This window comes from Synchiropus splendidus, chromosome 4 (genome assembly GCF_027744825.2).
Source record: "Synchiropus splendidus isolate RoL2022-P1 chromosome 4, RoL_Sspl_1.0, whole genome shotgun sequence".
NCBI lineage: Eukaryota > Metazoa > Chordata > Actinopteri > Syngnathiformes > Callionymidae > Synchiropus > Synchiropus splendidus.
In genome coordinates, this window is record NC_071337.1 from 4,709,037 (window position 1) to 4,725,127 (window position 16,091).

Here is a 16,091-nt window from a genome sequence, read left to right on the forward strand (position 1 = left end):
ACCGATAGGCAGTTTACTTCCCGTCTGTCTCACACACAAATAAGCGCGTAAAAATGAGACAGAGCAGCTTTGAAATGCCGTCAAACTGTCCTGCTGAAACGCGGCCTTCTGATTGGCGGAGTTACGCGCCGCTGAAAACAGCCGCTCTTCACACGGAACTTGAAACATATTGTTGGACTTGCGTCCGTGTTGCGTGTTGACCGAGTCCAGGTGGTGTGAAGCGTGAATCCAGCGGTGCTTCTGCAGGCTAACCCGGCGAATGACGCGCAGGAGGCCGGCGAGGCGGGCGTCATTCCCACCAGCTCCTCCACCGCGCGTGTCGGCATGAAAGGAAGTGAAGGCTGGTCCCCCTGCGAGCCCCCCTCCTCCTCCCACCCCACCTTGGGGAGTGACAGGAGCAGGTTACCTGACGCGTCTCCCTTCGCTTTCATGTCACTTCACATTTGTCTTCAGACGGGACAAGAGCGTCTGCTCTGTGTCTATTCCGGGACGCTTCAGAAGTCGGGGGTCCGGGGCGATGATGTCACAGTCTGACGAGCGTCGATTGTTTGACGGCGTTTTCATCGTCACTTGAAACGACATTAAAGGTGCAGTCAGTGATTTGACTCCGAGATTAAAGCGTCTGATCATCGTTTCCCCCGAGAGCTTCTGTCTCCGCTGCGCTTCCGCGACTTTATTATTCAGACCTCTCAGTTATTCGCGCGTTTGTAGCGTTTATTTGTTTTTCTTTCTTCCATCTGTTCATTCAACATTTACCTGTTCCCGCCTGTCTCTGCGCCTGCGTGCGTTTGTCACTCGCCACATAAAACGGTCCAGTGACTGACGCCCACTGAAGTGCCCCCTGCTGGGCGGACGGGTTATTTTTACCCGAACCGGCGTGTTCTGCTGTGCAGGTTCTGCGACCTGGGAGATGAAAACATGTCAGCACTTTGATTGGTCGCTGAAAACACTTCGGGTCAGAATAAAATACTGCTGATTTTATTTTTAGGCTCTTCCAAAAATACAAAAAAAAACAAGGGTTTTATTTTCAACTGAAATAAGATTGATTTACATATTTAAATTTTATGCTGCAACCTCAGGCTGTCAAAACAGTCGAATTAAGGGATAAACATTTAAAACCTTTATTGAGTACTTTATTTAATTGGGTTTTTTTGAATCCTCCGTCCTTGGCTGTGTGATCACAGGTGTCAAAGTCAGGCTCAGGGGGCTAAATCTGGGCCGTCAAGTCACTTGATGTGGCCCATAAGACTTGTAAATGCATAGAGTTGAAATCAAATAATTCATATCTAGGACTGATCCAGATCACTGTCTGGATCCATTTATTTTTATTTATTTTTTAATAAATTGCTCCCTCGCTTATCTCTAACGCTGTTGCTGTCGGGCCAGTGGCGCAATGGACAACGCGTCTGACTTCGGATCAGAAGATTCCAGGTTTGACTCCTGGCTGGCTCGAATCGTCTTCAGAGAGAGACCATGAGTCTGAGCTGGTAGGAATCTACTTTTGGATTCCATTTTTGTGGAAAATCCAATGACTGATGCACATCCATTATTTATTTTTTCTTCTTTCTCTTTGGGCTTCTCCCTTCAGGGGTGGCCACAGCAGGTCATCTTCCTCCATCTCACCCCGTCCTCTGCTTCCTCTTCTCTCAAACCTACAGACCTCATGTCCTCCTTCACCACCTCCATCAATCTCCTCTGTGGCCTTCCTCTCCACCTTCTGCCTGGCAGTTCCAACATCTCAACATCTTCATCTACCAATGTACTGGCTCTCTCTCTCTCTCTCCTCTGTACATGTCCAAACCATCTCCATCCAGCCTCTCTGACTTGGTCTCCTAAACACCTGAGCACATGTGCTGTCCCTCTGATCCTATCATCATCCTGCTCACTCCCAGAGAGAAGCTCAGCATCTTCATCTCTGCTACCTCCAGCTCTGCCTCCTGTCTTCTCCTCAGTGCCACTGTTTCCAAACCATACAACGTTGCTGGCCTCACCACCCTTTTGGACACTTTCCCTTTCATCCTTGACGACACCCTTTTGTCACACATCACACCTGACACTTTTCTCCAATGATTCCATCCTGCCTGCACCTGCTTCTTCACCTCTTTCTCACACTCTCCATGGCCCTGGACAGTTGAGCCTCAGTACTTCAAACCCCCACCTTCTTTATCTCTGCATCCTGTAACTTCACCTGTCCACTTGGCTCCCTCTCATTCACACACATGGATTCCGTCTCACTGTGGCTAACCTTCATTCCTCTCCTTTCTAAGGCAAACCTGCACCTCTCTCGCTGATCTTCCACTTGCTCCCTGCTCTCACCACAGATCACAATGTCATCTGCAAACATCATGATCCAAGGGGCTTCTTGTCTAACCTCCTCTGTCTACCTGTCCATCACCAAGGCAAACAAGAAGGGGCTCAGAGCCTTGGTGCAGTCCCACCTCCACCTTCAACTTCTCTGTTACACCTGCAGCACACCTCACCACCGTCTCACATCTGGCACACATGTCCTGCACCACTCCAACACACTTCTCTCAGATAAATACCAGGAAAAATAAAGACACCCGACCACCCAGGCTTATGGTCCTGCCTTCATCCATGCAGGTTCCAGTTCCCTCAGACACTCTGAGCCACGATTTCACCACTGTGGTGGCATCACCAGAGAAGGAACCTGTGGACACTCTATTAGTCTTTTTCTTTCTCTACAAGAGTATGAGCTGCCCTCCAGACCAGGGGAGGGGGATATAGGGGCCACACCGTGGTGAGGGGCCATCAAGCCAGCAGACAGGAGAAAAAATGACTTCAATGTGTCTTGGATTGTGTTGCTTAAACATCACCAAATAGGGAAAAGATGTCAGAATAATTCATTTTATGGACACTTTATGTAAATATACTCAATATAAATCACAAATATTGGAAGGTCTAGGTAGTCGAGCAATGGTGGAAATATGTAATATGACAGGCACTTTACTATAATTCAACTGGTTTTTATCTATTTTTCAAATAACTAATGAAATCACCAAAATAACTTGTGTTTAGAATTCAAAAGGTAATAACTGAGGGCCACATGTGGCCCCCACCTCTTCTCCAGACCCGTCCTATCCAGATCGCTCAGATGAAACCTTGAGATTCTGCCTGTGTCCACAGAGAATCAAAATGTGTTCATTGATAAGATAGTAGGTGGAAAAATCAAAATCAAAAATGAATCTGGAAAAATGATGCAAGTAACTGGATATTTGCTAAAAGACAGGAAAGCCGGTGACTGTTGGTGGTTTGAGATGAAAACCAATTCAATTGTGAAGCTGAAATTAGCCTTCACTTAAATGAAAAATTGTTTTAAAAACTCATTTTAATAGCTCCAAGCCTTCATCGGAGCAAGGTGTCATGTGATCAGCCGATATTTGTGTTTCATTTTCGTATCACCATTTGTTTTGTACATTTGGAATTGCAACGTTCCCCTCCATGAGCTGGCGACGGCGAGGTCCGGATGCTGGAGGTGGATTTCTTCATGTGAAACTGAGGTGGCACCTCCTCATGATAGCACAGACTCAGGGGGGAAACTTTGGTTGCTAGGTGATTTTGGCCAAAACTCTCTTCATTTGCTGCAGCTGGTTCAGTTGCCGGGCAACATCAGCTGGTGGAACATTCTGGATACACCAGTCTGAATGCCAGATTTTTCACCAGCTGATGTCACTTCCTGCTCGTTTTAATTGCAGCACCGCAAGAGCGTGACTTGCTGCTCATAAAGCAACAGCCAACTCCTTCAGTCCAAAAACAGGTTTCACTGTAATTTAAGGAAGCATCTGGGAGCTACTCTTGAGGGTCACATGCTCCTAAAAATGAGCAGAAAATGAAAAACATGTCCATGTTTATTGTGGTTTTCAAATGTCTGGATGACTTGGAGACTAGAGGAGGACGTGTTTGGTACTCAATAATCCCTAATCTAATCCACCAGATCTAGGAAGGACAGTGTTTTGGTGTTCATTTGAATTCTCTGGCAACAGATCGGGGGTGGACCAAATCAGAGGATATAGAGGCAAATAATGAAATGCATTTTTCACTGAAGGTGCTGTTGCTTTAATTTGGAAATAAATACTGGTTCTTTTTGCTTGATTTGTGCCTCAAGAGGTCAAAGGTCAGAGATCAAAGGGCGTCGGGCAAGGCCATTAGGCGCTGCCCGGTGTGACCGGCAGGTGTCACTCCTGGACCGTAGTTCAGCGTCGCTCCAGTCGCGCAGTCCGGTTTCTAACGTCAAGAAGTCAAACGCGGTGAAACGCGAGCGGCATCTGCGCGGACTCCAGCGAAACGTGTCTCATTTGAGCGTCACGGTTCGGTCCCGGCTACAGGCTGCTGGATCGAGTCCGGATCAAACAGGTGTTTCATCCTGAGACGATGCCGCTCCGTTTTATGTTCAATATTTTGTTGACATATGAAATGATGTGTTTGCATAAAATATACTGAAGGATTCCCACGCTGTTCTGGGGTGTTTTTTCCCCCCGATCATCTTCATTATTATATTAGAAAGTGATCAATTTTCTGGTATCAATTATTCGATTAATGGGCGGATTTTCCGCCACGATGCCAAAAACGGGTTGTTTTGAAAGAAAAAAAAAGAGCGAGAAGGAGCTGAGGTGTTTGGCTCCGGCGCCGGGGTCAGACGGGGTCAGGTCACAGCTCGAGCCAGCGCGCGTCCGTGCACCGGACCGCTCCATCATCTCCCGCTGAAAAAACTTCCTCGCGTCACCTGGAAATGTGGCATCCTATGCAAATCTCGCTGACGTAAAAGATCATGTGGTTTTCGTCGTCGACCCCCCTCTGAGCAGCGAGCAGCTTTTCCTCTCTCCGGTCTTCAGGTTCCGATGCTCCGATCTTTCCCGAACCCGCGCAGAGCAGCACGCGCCGCCGCTCCGCCTCCCCGGGAGCACTTTCACTTCAGCGGCCCCGGACTGCGCTAACAGGTAGGAGACCGGCGCAACTTCTTCTTATTCCGCCGAAACCTCCGCTGAGAAGTTGGCGGAGCGCTGGTCCCGGTACCAGCGAGCGCCTGTTTACCCTCCATCCCCCGCCTCTTGCGCTTCTCCCGGCCGAACATCCAGCAAACTACCGCCGCAACACTTTGGGACTCCGGTTGTCAACTTTAGTTGTATTTTCTCCGCGGTTCCCCCACCGTTCTACACGCGATTCGAGCCCCAACTTTAGAGCCGCGGTGCGCGTCAACAGCTGGGCTCCGGTGGCGCTAGCTTCTAGCCCCGCTGTGGACACCCAGCAGCCCGGGAAGCTGCCCACCTCTGCGTTAGCTTCTCCCGGCTACGTCGTTAGCTTCCCCCCGCCGTCGGTAGCACCGCGTCTCGTGCGCTGGCGCCTGCCTATCTCCCGTCCCAGCGAAATAATAACATGTTCTTCACAATGTGCTGCCAGAAGAAGGAGTGCGTGTGTCGCCTGGTTCGAGAGAGTCGGTTCAATCCGGGGCGAGCTAGCAGACGCCGAGTCTGGCTGCTGGGTCATCTGAGGTGACGGCACCGGTGCCTCACACAAGCGCCCAGTAAAACCATATTTACTCACCGGATGAACAAGTCGCTCTCGTGTTCGGGATGTTCTCACTTTCTTCGCGATATTACCCCCTTTTTTTATTAATGGTTTGAGCAAATCAGGTCTGGTTAAATTGCGGGATTACAGTTGCATAAATATTTAACGCATGGATCAAGCTACCGTGTCTGCAATGTATAACTAGATTCGCCTCGTAAATATTTGCTCTGCATGCGATTTTATGTCTAACATTGCGTCGTGTGTTATTGTGACTGTCAGTACACTTCACTTCTTGCAGTTTTTACGGTGTAAATCCTCAAGTGATCAGCTGAAAGTGAGTGCAAAGATGTTTATTTGCAATTAAAAATAAAAGAAAAAGAAGAAATAGTTCCCTGAGGTCCTCCGATTATGCGTAGAAATTAGATTAAATGAAACAAATGCTGCAGTTATAGTGACTTGAGATGAAAGCAAATTGAAGATGTGAATGATAATTTATGTGATTCCACGTCTACAAAATAATTTCAAACTATTGCTGCCAGTGGATGTGTTGCGGCACTGCGACCTGCTGACCTCAGACCGGTTGAGATGAAGGGCTCTGCGGTTGGTAGTTTGGGAGGCAGCACGGCTCACATGACGAGGTTTATTTTGTTATCTCGCCATGATTTTATTTTGTGAGTCGTTTCTGAATTTCCTTGAGTCTAGTTTGACATTCATGTGCAGACAAATGCGGTGTACAATGCATTTACGCTCAGGCGAGGAAGAGACTTCATGATGACCCAAATCCACACACTCTTCATATCATGCAACTTCAGATACCAAGAATCATCCCAAGTGGATTTACTTGGATGCACAAAAAGCTGAAAGAATCCTCACGCTGAGGTGAGACATTGTCGAAATGTGCTGCGGGAGCTGAGACGTCCTTGCCGGACATCGCTGGACACTTTCAGTCGGCATTTTACGGAAGCTCCGGAGACCAGTTCAACCTTGGGTTCCTGGATCAAATTTGGTTTCGGGGTCGGTCCGGTTCACAGATGATTCTTTTATTTTTTATTTTGGAAGAACATAAGTAATGGATCATTATGCATCAAATAACTTCTTTATTGAAAAGAGCTGTTCATAATGAAGTGTTTCATGCTAACAACTTGTGTTTAATCTGACAACACAGGTGAAGGTTTATTTGTGTATATATTTGCCATGTCAAACACACATGGATTGTGGTGCAGTGTAAAATAGAGAACGTGTGGGTGTGTCTCTGGGAAAAGTGCGTGTGTGTGTGTGCGTGCTTGTGTATGATTCACCAGGCTGATAGAAACGTTGCATGTGGGTCAGAACACAACAGCTACATGTTCATTTTCAGTTCCTTTCATCGGGCAGAAAATGTTTTGTTTGAATTGATTTTACACACACACACACACTCGCTCGCACACAGACCCACATGCTACTCCAAATGAAAAAGTCTTTTCCTTGCATTTGTCTGGCTGTAAGGAAAGAAAACGTTCAAATCTTAAATGTTTAATAACTCATTAATATTCAGGGAAATGAGGCAGATTCATCACGACCCGCTCCGCTCGCCGGGAACATCTTCACCACCAGGAAGGAAACAGCCTTCTTGTTATTGATAGTTATTATTGTTGTAATTTTCCTCAGCCACTCGTGACTCGCCGCAGCTTCCAGGGAAGGAATGAAACACACCTGAATTATCGGAAAATGGACCTAAATCTTTTCATGTGATCAGGTTACCAAATTAAAAGCCCATTAAAAAGCCCCGGCCTCCTCGGGGGCGACGGGGTCACAGTGGAGGTTTTTAACATGCCGCCTGATAACAGCCAATTAAGAGTTCGCATGCTTGTATCCAGAAGCTTCTGTCTCCCTCTTTCTTTTGTTCACATGTCGCCGTTCAGCCACACTTTCATTCTCTGTTTCAAACGTGAACCCTCTACCTTCCATTCTTCACTTAAAATGAAAATTAAAAATAACAATTTGCCGTTATCTGTCTTCGCCGGTGGTGCTGGATTTGACCGGAGATTAAAGTCGCGTTTTTTGGCTCTAACCTTTTTAACTGTTTAGTTTTAGAATAAAGGGGTGAAAACATTTGTGACTGAGCTTTGGAGCTTCTCCAGTTTGTGTTAAAGTAAATGGGAGTGACAAGCTGCCACTGTTTTTTCAGTCCAGCGAGGCTGTCCACCTTTTGTGTTTGTGGTTAGAGCTGAAATAGTCAAGTCTAGTTCTGCGACGGGACATTAGCTCATAGTTCCATTTTTTTAAGTTGGATTTGAAAAATATGTTTAGGAAGCAGTGGTTATGATTTACCGTCTTTTCATGTGTTTGGTGTAGAAAGAGGTGTGTTTTCCAAGTTCTGGGAATTTATCAGCAAGATTTCAAATGCTGAAAAATATTTTTTAAATTGCATTAAAAAATAAAAGTGGGGCAACAGGGTTCAGCAGTTGATACCAGTACCAGAAAATGTTTTGCTACTTTCTATACTATGACTATAAACGCTCTTTTTTATTAAATAAGAAACCAAAAATCAGCTCTACATTTAAGGAGCATCTTTGAAGTATAAACCCAAACAGTGAGATTTGTCTTATAAATATGCAATGAACAGCCTTCAAGTATAAAATCAGATTGAAACATTTGTCCAATAAACAACTACAACTATTGTACTGAGCTGCGTGTGACGAAGCAGTGACCAGGGCTTGTTATATACATTTGTAGACAGCAGCACCAGCATGTGTTCTTGAGTGAGTCTTGAACATCTCAGACTGACAGTCATGACAGATGTGCTGAAAACTCTCTCGGAAGCTTGATGCTGCAATGCACAGGTTTGCAGTTTGACACTCATGCTTCTCCACATCAGTGCCACCGTACTGATACTGTAACGTAAAAAGGGAAAAAAAAATACTTAGGATTGCGTTAGCTCAGGAAGCGAGTCATTACGGTATCATAACGGTGTCGTCGCACTGTGATAGTAATGCGACCGAACAAGTATGAGGAAGGTGAACCTCACGTGCCACAATGTAGCATACTGTAGTGAGCGGAACGCGTGTTCGTTTTAGGTACATAGTGAAATGAAATGTACTCACCTTTAAATCTATAAACAAGTCAAATGTTTGGCGAGGTTCGCTGTGTTGCCTTCTTTCGCTTCAAAACCTTGGAGACAACTTTTGCAGCTCAGTTTGTGAGCGTTAATACTCACTCCGGATTGGTCACCCTCGAATCCAAAGCATTTCCGAGCCAAACTCGGACGTCCTGCCTTGTCAAGAAGCCAAAGTGTTGTGTTTTACCCCGCATCTGCAGTAGCCATTGTATTGCCAGTACAGACGTTGCCGAAACAAGCTAGGGTCCTTGTCTTTTTCATGTGCTGCTACCGAACTTGTGACAACCCTACAGAGCAACAATAGTGGCTTAAAAAACAGAATACTGTGTGAGCATGAGCTGTATTCTTTTCTAAGCTCTGTTGGACCACAGTTGGCTCTGGTTCCCTCTTGGTGTGTGACTGTGTTCTGTAGCTCACTCTTGCAACCAACCTTGCCTGAGTGATGCTCTGGAGCTGGTGCTGAAACAGCTGAACTCCTAACCAACCAGAGCCCAGATTTTATGGTGACAAGTTTCAGCCAGGATTTTTTGAAACCGGGGTGGAAAGTACCCATTTAAAAATATTTTTTAATTTTTTTTTATATTGACTGAATTGCTGACAATAAGGTGACCCCTCCTATTTTCAACAGGATTTCAGTCAGTTTTGTCCAGGCCACTGATTCACTTTGGTCTTTCAGAGAGTCGGGCTGTCAGAAAATATTGACATGCTGAAATATTACGATGCTTGATTCCACGGTAGTGTGGCAGAAATATCGCAATTGGTTGTGTTATATTGTCTTCATATTCAAGTCGGCTGTATTGACTATCGTAAATCAGAGGTGGGCAGTTAATTTTCCTAAAGGGCCACATTATAAACTGTGACTGTTGTGAGGGGCCTAAGAAAGGTGACGGGGAAAACAATCTTAAGTAACTTGGACGAAATGAACCACTTAAGATTCAATGGAAGCAAGGATTTAAAGAAGTGCAAATATGGCATGAAACCTATAAAATAGTCCATTTAAAATGTGATTTAATTTGAATGTAAATAATAATAAAACTATAGCACAAATATCTATGAAATATTTAAAGGAAATTAATTTCAAAGTACATTTTCAATTTTCTTTCAATGCATTTTGAGGAACAAAAAATGGCAGACGAAAATACATTTTAGTCCTGAACATGTTATCATTACTACTAGCAGTAATAGTAATAGTACTGCTAAGAACGAAACCAGACAAAAATAGTCAGAAAAATGACTATTTATCAGTTGTCTAGTTTTAGTCTGACCTCATGAGGGCCGCAAAAACAAAGTCAAAGGTGCGCATATGGCCCCCGGGCCGTACTTTGCCCAGGTAAATGCTGCTGCATTCGTGACGTGTTTAGTATAACATTTTCTCTCATTTTATTGATAAAGGGAGCTGGACTGTGAAATTGAACTGAAACTACATCTTGACTGAATATTGTTATAAACATGTTTCCATGCACATAATATTGTACTGTATTGTTTGGATCGTTGTTGAAGGAACGACCCAGACCCAGATTTACTGCTGACTCTGTAAAGTTTTCTTTAATAATCCTCTCTGACTTTCTCTGTCTGTTGTTCCTTCCACCTTGACAAGATTTGCCGGTGCACTGAAGCGTCCCCACGGCATCATAAAGCAACCACCTTATTTCACTATGGAGAGTTCTTGGGGTGGTACCATTTTTTTCCCAAACATAAGCAGGGCCTACAGGACACGCTCGCGAGGTCCGTCCTACAAAAGTGGCTCTGGGGCTCGGCAATATGGCCTTAGTTTCATATCAGAGTATAGTTTGGCTGGATAGCTCTGGTATAATAAAACCATCGGATACGTGAAGAAAGCTAATATACAACAAGAAACGTATCACGCCCCGTTTCATTCCTACTCATCAGTCATTCACAACCTTCCCTGACATTAAGAGGAGCAGTCAGAATAAATTAAATATGGAACAGAAATAGACCACACTAGAAAAAAGAAGATACACAATTAGTGAACTTAAAATGAGCAAGAGACGAACAAAAAGTAATGTTTAAAATGGATTGGGAATAATGCCGATTCATGTCAACATTGAAAGGTGTTTGTCAGGCACAAGGCTGTGAGGGGATGTTTGAGAGGAGCATTGTTTCACGATAGAGTTGGAGGCTGAAGGTTTTGAGGCTGCAGGAGCAACTGACACATCACTCAGTGTTATGGTACAGAAAGGCTCCTGCTGAGGATCATGTGTAGTTTTGAAAGATCATAGTTGTTTCTTCTTTCTGTCATCCATGGGGCCGCCATGTTTTTTTTTTATTTGTGTGACAACCTAACAATTTTGATGTTTGAGAAAATATGGATACACTCAAATATCGCCGTATTGCATCAATATTTTTGCTGAAATATTGCAATATTGTGGTATTGTCCTGATATTTTAAGTCGGTCATATCAGTATTTAATACATAGATACTGTCGTCATAACAATAAACTGGAATAAACAATATATTGTTGAAACAATACGAATATGTAATATTGATTCCTGTCCGCCTCAATATTAGATTAGTTTAGATGGTCTGTGGGGAAATTCAACGTGTCACAGGGGCCAATGACAACAAAGACACTGGCACGTATCAAAGGCATGTTGATACTACAATTGTCCATATATTTCCCAGAACTTAATGGAGCCTTTCTTGGTCTGTAACCAGTTCCTTTTCAGTTGTTCTGAGTTCTTTCTTCATGTTTCGAAGGTTTTCCCCATGACTTTTTCTCCCAGTGTAGGTAGGGGGCGCTAGAGAGAACCCTGCATCTCTCACTTCGGTGTTTTGCTTCGTGCGTTGGCCTAGCTTGTTCTGTACTGTGTGGCTGTTTTTGGATTTCTGGATTATATTCTCACTGAAAACACTTGGATAGTCTCATGTTAGCATTGGTACTCGCACCAATACTGGCCTACTTTGCGGAACTCGTCAAAAAAAACAAAACCCAAAACCTCATAGGTTGAAACTTTCCGAAGCGCAGCACAGTGACAACAGTTGTATTTTTCACCGAGCTCCGCGCCACCAAGGATTATATCGACACGAAATAGGCCGTGAAAAGTGAAGTGAATCCTGAAAAATGTCAATAAAACACTGTGTAAATGTTGATCGCATTTTACCATAAAAGAGCTACAGGAACATGACGACATGGGCTGCCGCTCTGCTCCCTTCTTCCGCTATGGTTCTTCAACTGAAGCGTGTGGTGCCGGAACGTAACGCTAATAAAGAAGGGAATACTGTATACTTAAACCAGTAGAGGAAGTGCCAGGGTCTCAGATATGTCAGCATGGTTTGTGAGATTTGAAATGTCAAATGTGAGATCTATGGCAGTGGTTTGGTTTGTTCAGGGAACATGGGCTGAAAGAAACCCCACAATTTAATATGCTTGTTATGGTATTATTAATTACTCTTATCCGTACTCAATATCTGCAAGTACTCAGTACTGTCTTTGGGGCCCAGGCTTAATGTCGAGCCTTGAACAAGCCTGAATCTAAAGAAAAAGGTTATTTACAAACCTAAACTTAATCCTTCGATTTACTCGTCAGAATGTTTTTTTTAGAAGAAAAGTAAACATTAAAAATAAGCTTTGTTCCCCATTTACCTTTGTTAACCGTTTAGATGACATAGTCCTGATGTAAAAAACGATGGCTTCAAGTTAGGGCTAGGGTTACCGTCGCGCCACGGCTTAAATGAGAGCCACCAAACCAGAAAAAATATTTCTTTTTAAAGATGAAATCTCACGCGATCAAACGTATTAAAACAAAGTGGAAACACCGAAAGAAAAACATAACATGTAACACACCGCAGAGGTGGACATGAACATGACGGTTTTCGCCCTGCTAGTCGCGGAAAATTGCCAAAAGAAGCATCACAATGACTGCTGGATGCCGGATATATGAGGAGACGGACCGCGTGAGGACGGCTTGGATTGGAGGCAGATTTACTGTCGCTGCTCTCGCAGACACGGCCCGTGTCATAAGTCCACAGAAGCAGATTTTCACAGTTGCTGGAGAGGTTTAGAAAATACTTGACGATATAAGCGTGAGAAAGACTCTGCTTGAGAACGACTTCTAGGACTCTGTCGGCTCCTGTGGTGTATAAATCAAGCATCCAGCTTGTTCTTCGTAAGTCGGCGACACTGCAGCAGCCAGACATCACTTCGGAAATTCTATCTTCTCAAATACGGTGCATCCGTCATTACATCAGTCAGGTGTTCTTGAAATGCCACAGAACACCTGAGTGGTCTCCACTGAATAGCATTTGAACAAAGGTGCACAGTGTAATGACTCGGCAGCATCTTCACTTGGTTCGTCTCCTGTCGCTGGCAATTCACTGTTCACACAGAGGCGACTTTACTGTTATTTGCTGCCAAGTCGCTGCGTCTCCAGTCTCAGCAGTGTCTTTTCCTCTACCTCCACGCCGCGCTGGACCTTTTTTTTTTTTTTTAATCGATTTCATCGAGATATCTGAGGGTTTGTGGTGAATCTTCAAACTCCAAAATGAAACCAGAACCCACTCAACTGAATGGCGCTCTGCAGTAATTCAAATTTGTAACGGTCTCCTATTTTCTTCAGACGTTTATCGCCACCTTTTTTCTAAACAGCTGTTTCCACATCCTGCAGCAAGACACGCCACGTTCATTATTTTATCGTTTTTATGTGATTAAACCTCAGATGTGGGTTTTGTTTTGAATATGCTCCCCATGACCGTTTTAGTACAACTCATCCTCTGTCACTGCGGCAGAAGAGAGAGTCTGTGTTGCTGCTGCCGCCATGAAAAAAACAGCTTTTATAATGTAATGGCGATATCCGAATGAATTAGGGAGAAATAGATAAAAGCCAGAGGAAGTAGATGGTTCTGTCACATCAGTTGTTTTGTGGCCAGCGGTGCAGCCTCTTACAGGAAGCTCATTTAGGAGGACGAACACTTGCACACAGACATGAGGATGATTCAGGCTCCTCAGTTGTTTATGGACTGGGATGCTTTATAACAAACCATTGTTCACTGTACTGAGCTTTTTTTTTAATGGTCGTCGTAGCTATTTATTTCAGAACCATGTGACCCGTCTTCAGGCAAAGACAAGGTTGTCACAGTGACCTCAAGTGTCATTACTGTAGTGACCCCCCTAGGTCCAGACTCCAGGTATCAATGCTCACAACATCTTCCCACAATGCACCGCTTTACCTCTTGAACTCCGCCACCGATCCAGAACCAGAGTCTGTGGAACAGCAGGAATGTAAATCAGGTCCAAGATTAGGGAGGAGAGGGGGTTGAGGGGTCGAGACAAGAGCCTCGCCATCTTTGTTGGGCTCTCATTGGTCGAGGGTCGGCTGACCGCTGATCCTGTCTCCTGATTGGCAGCTTGGTATATGTGTGTGTGTCTGAGCCTGTGTGTGTGTGCGCAGCTCTACCAAAAGCGTCTGATTGGATTGCATGAAAAGTAGGCGGTTCTGTGGAGCACTGAATGAATAGCTCCTCCCAACAGTGTGCGAAAAAAACAGTGAAGAATCAGCATCCGGAAAAATGTACCTGCAGGAAGCAGGGCTCCCTCTTTGGTCACAAACTTGTGGCAGAATGCAACAGGTTGCAAGGTGAATTCACTCTTGGCACAGCCAAGATTTAATGAGTGACCACGTCTTTGGGCAACGCGGGACTGTTGGAAGTGTGTTTAGCTTTTTGGCTCCCAAACTGTATTTGACTTGCCGCACCTGCCTGCTGTTGTTACTGTCTACGTGGCCCTCAATCTTCCTCCTGCAGTTCGACTTTGCCTCTCTGATGCCTCTCTTCAGGTTGGCTGTACTTTAGAGAGACCTTTCGACAGACCTGCAGGCTGCCGGACCCCCGGGTCATCCAAGGCTTCTGGTTGGGGTGATGTGTTTATCTGCCATGTGAGTGTGAGTGCATTTCTTAATATAGCGCAGGACACTGTTAGTGAACACGTTCATAGTCTGTAGTCCTGAAACAGTCCTGTAGCTGTCCTCCTTTTGCGTCCTATCCTGGCGATAAAGGCAGCCTTCGGCGCTGTGTGAGGGGTGTGGGGCGAGCATCACATGCAGCGAGGGAAGGACAAGGCACTGGGAGACAATCGGGATTAAAAAGAGCGCCACTGATACTGAAACGCATAGCTGTTTTAGGGGCTTTAAATAGCAACTGACACATGTTTCTGTAGAAGAAAAGGAGCACCCCTTCCCATGCCTTACCTAGCCCCAACCTCCGGCTTTCTTTTACGTGTGGCGCTGCCCAGGGCGTCAGGATAAGCTGCGGAAGGCGGAACATGTGCTTCAATTTGAAAGCCTAATGCGTCAATATGTGCGACGTCAATATGTGCGACGTCAATATGTGTTGGTATAAACAAGACCATGTATAAAGAACCTCTTGGAGTGTGGCGCACTGCCACGGCTTAAATGACGCCACACCTTCAGAAAAACGATCTCTTTTTAAAGAAGAAATCTAACATAATAAAACGAAGTGGAGATAGAAACAAACGGAGAATATATCAAGGAGGAGACCATGATAGTTTTTGCATGTTCAATGTTTGCGGAAAAATTCGGAATGAAACCTAATGACTGAAGTCTATGGCTTGCAGAACTCAAGTCAGACATACCGACCGGACATATGAAGGGACGTGTGGCTGCAGACTGGAGGCAGATTTGCTTCTCAAAATGAAAAACCAAACGTCACCAATTCAGTAAATGTCAAAACCTTCCCCTCTGCTTCATTGTTTCTCTACCGCTTCTTGATTGTTTTGTTTTTTTGAGAGAGACTTGCTCAAGCCTCATTTGCATGTCATGTACAAGACAGTTTTGTATATCAAGGCACAGGTGGCAACACTGGCTAGCCATTTACCCGTTACACTAAGTGCTGTGCAAGAGGATTTTTTTTTCCCATTTTCCCTCGAATTTGTCGCAACCCCCTCATGTCTGCCTGTTTTAATCTTAATAACTTTTCCATTTACACTTTTTATTTGCTCAGTTTTCCACCAGTTTTCTTCCTTTATTAATCAATTTCAGTAATATCACCCTGTTTTATTTGGACTCCAACCAGGCGTTGGTCCGCAAGTACTCGTATGAATATAAATAAGGAGAACTTGATTGTACGTGAGAATCCGTTTGCCCTAAAACCTGCCGGGTCTGATTTCTGCCGCTCAAGTGTTGCTGTCCTTCTGTTTGCTCCGTTCCCCTCAGTGATAAAACCCTGTTTTAGTTGGACTTGTGTTGAGCCAGGTAGAAACATCACAATGTGCTGCTGTGTAATTCCCACTTTAATGGAAAACGGATCAGCACCGCCACAGCTGCTTCCTGCCAAGTACCAGTGATGGGGAGCGGATGATGAGGGGGCGCAAGTGGGGAGATATAGGCGGGTGGGAGGGGGTTAGACGGGGGGCATGAGCGCTAGGCACGTTGGAATTGGATGGGTTGAAGACGAGGAAAAGCGCAAGTCATTGAATGTAATTACACAGAGCAAATAC

The 16,091-nt window shown here is 44.8% G+C and overlaps 1 protein-coding gene and 1 non-coding gene across 3 annotated transcripts in view; both read left to right on the forward strand.

The window, feature by feature from the left end:
• Positions 1-1,379: 1,379 nt before the first annotated feature.
• trnar-ucg (transfer RNA arginine (anticodon UCG)) lies at positions 1,380-1,452 on the forward strand. Its single transcript has one exon. It is a non-coding gene; the product is annotated as a tRNA-Arg (tRNA).
• Positions 1,453-4,790: 3,338 nt separating this feature from the next.
• LOC128757021 (zinc fingers and homeoboxes protein 2-like) overlaps positions 4,791-16,091 on the forward strand; it is a 31,568-nt gene continuing 20,267 nt past the window's right edge. Inside the window, exon 1 of one of the 2 annotated variants that reach the window (XM_053861994.1) lies at positions 4,791-4,955. The gene's annotated coding sequence lies outside the window, so the exon portion shown is untranslated. The remainder of the gene's footprint in view (positions 4,956-16,091) is intronic. The other variant, XM_053861993.1, reaches the window with a different exon arrangement.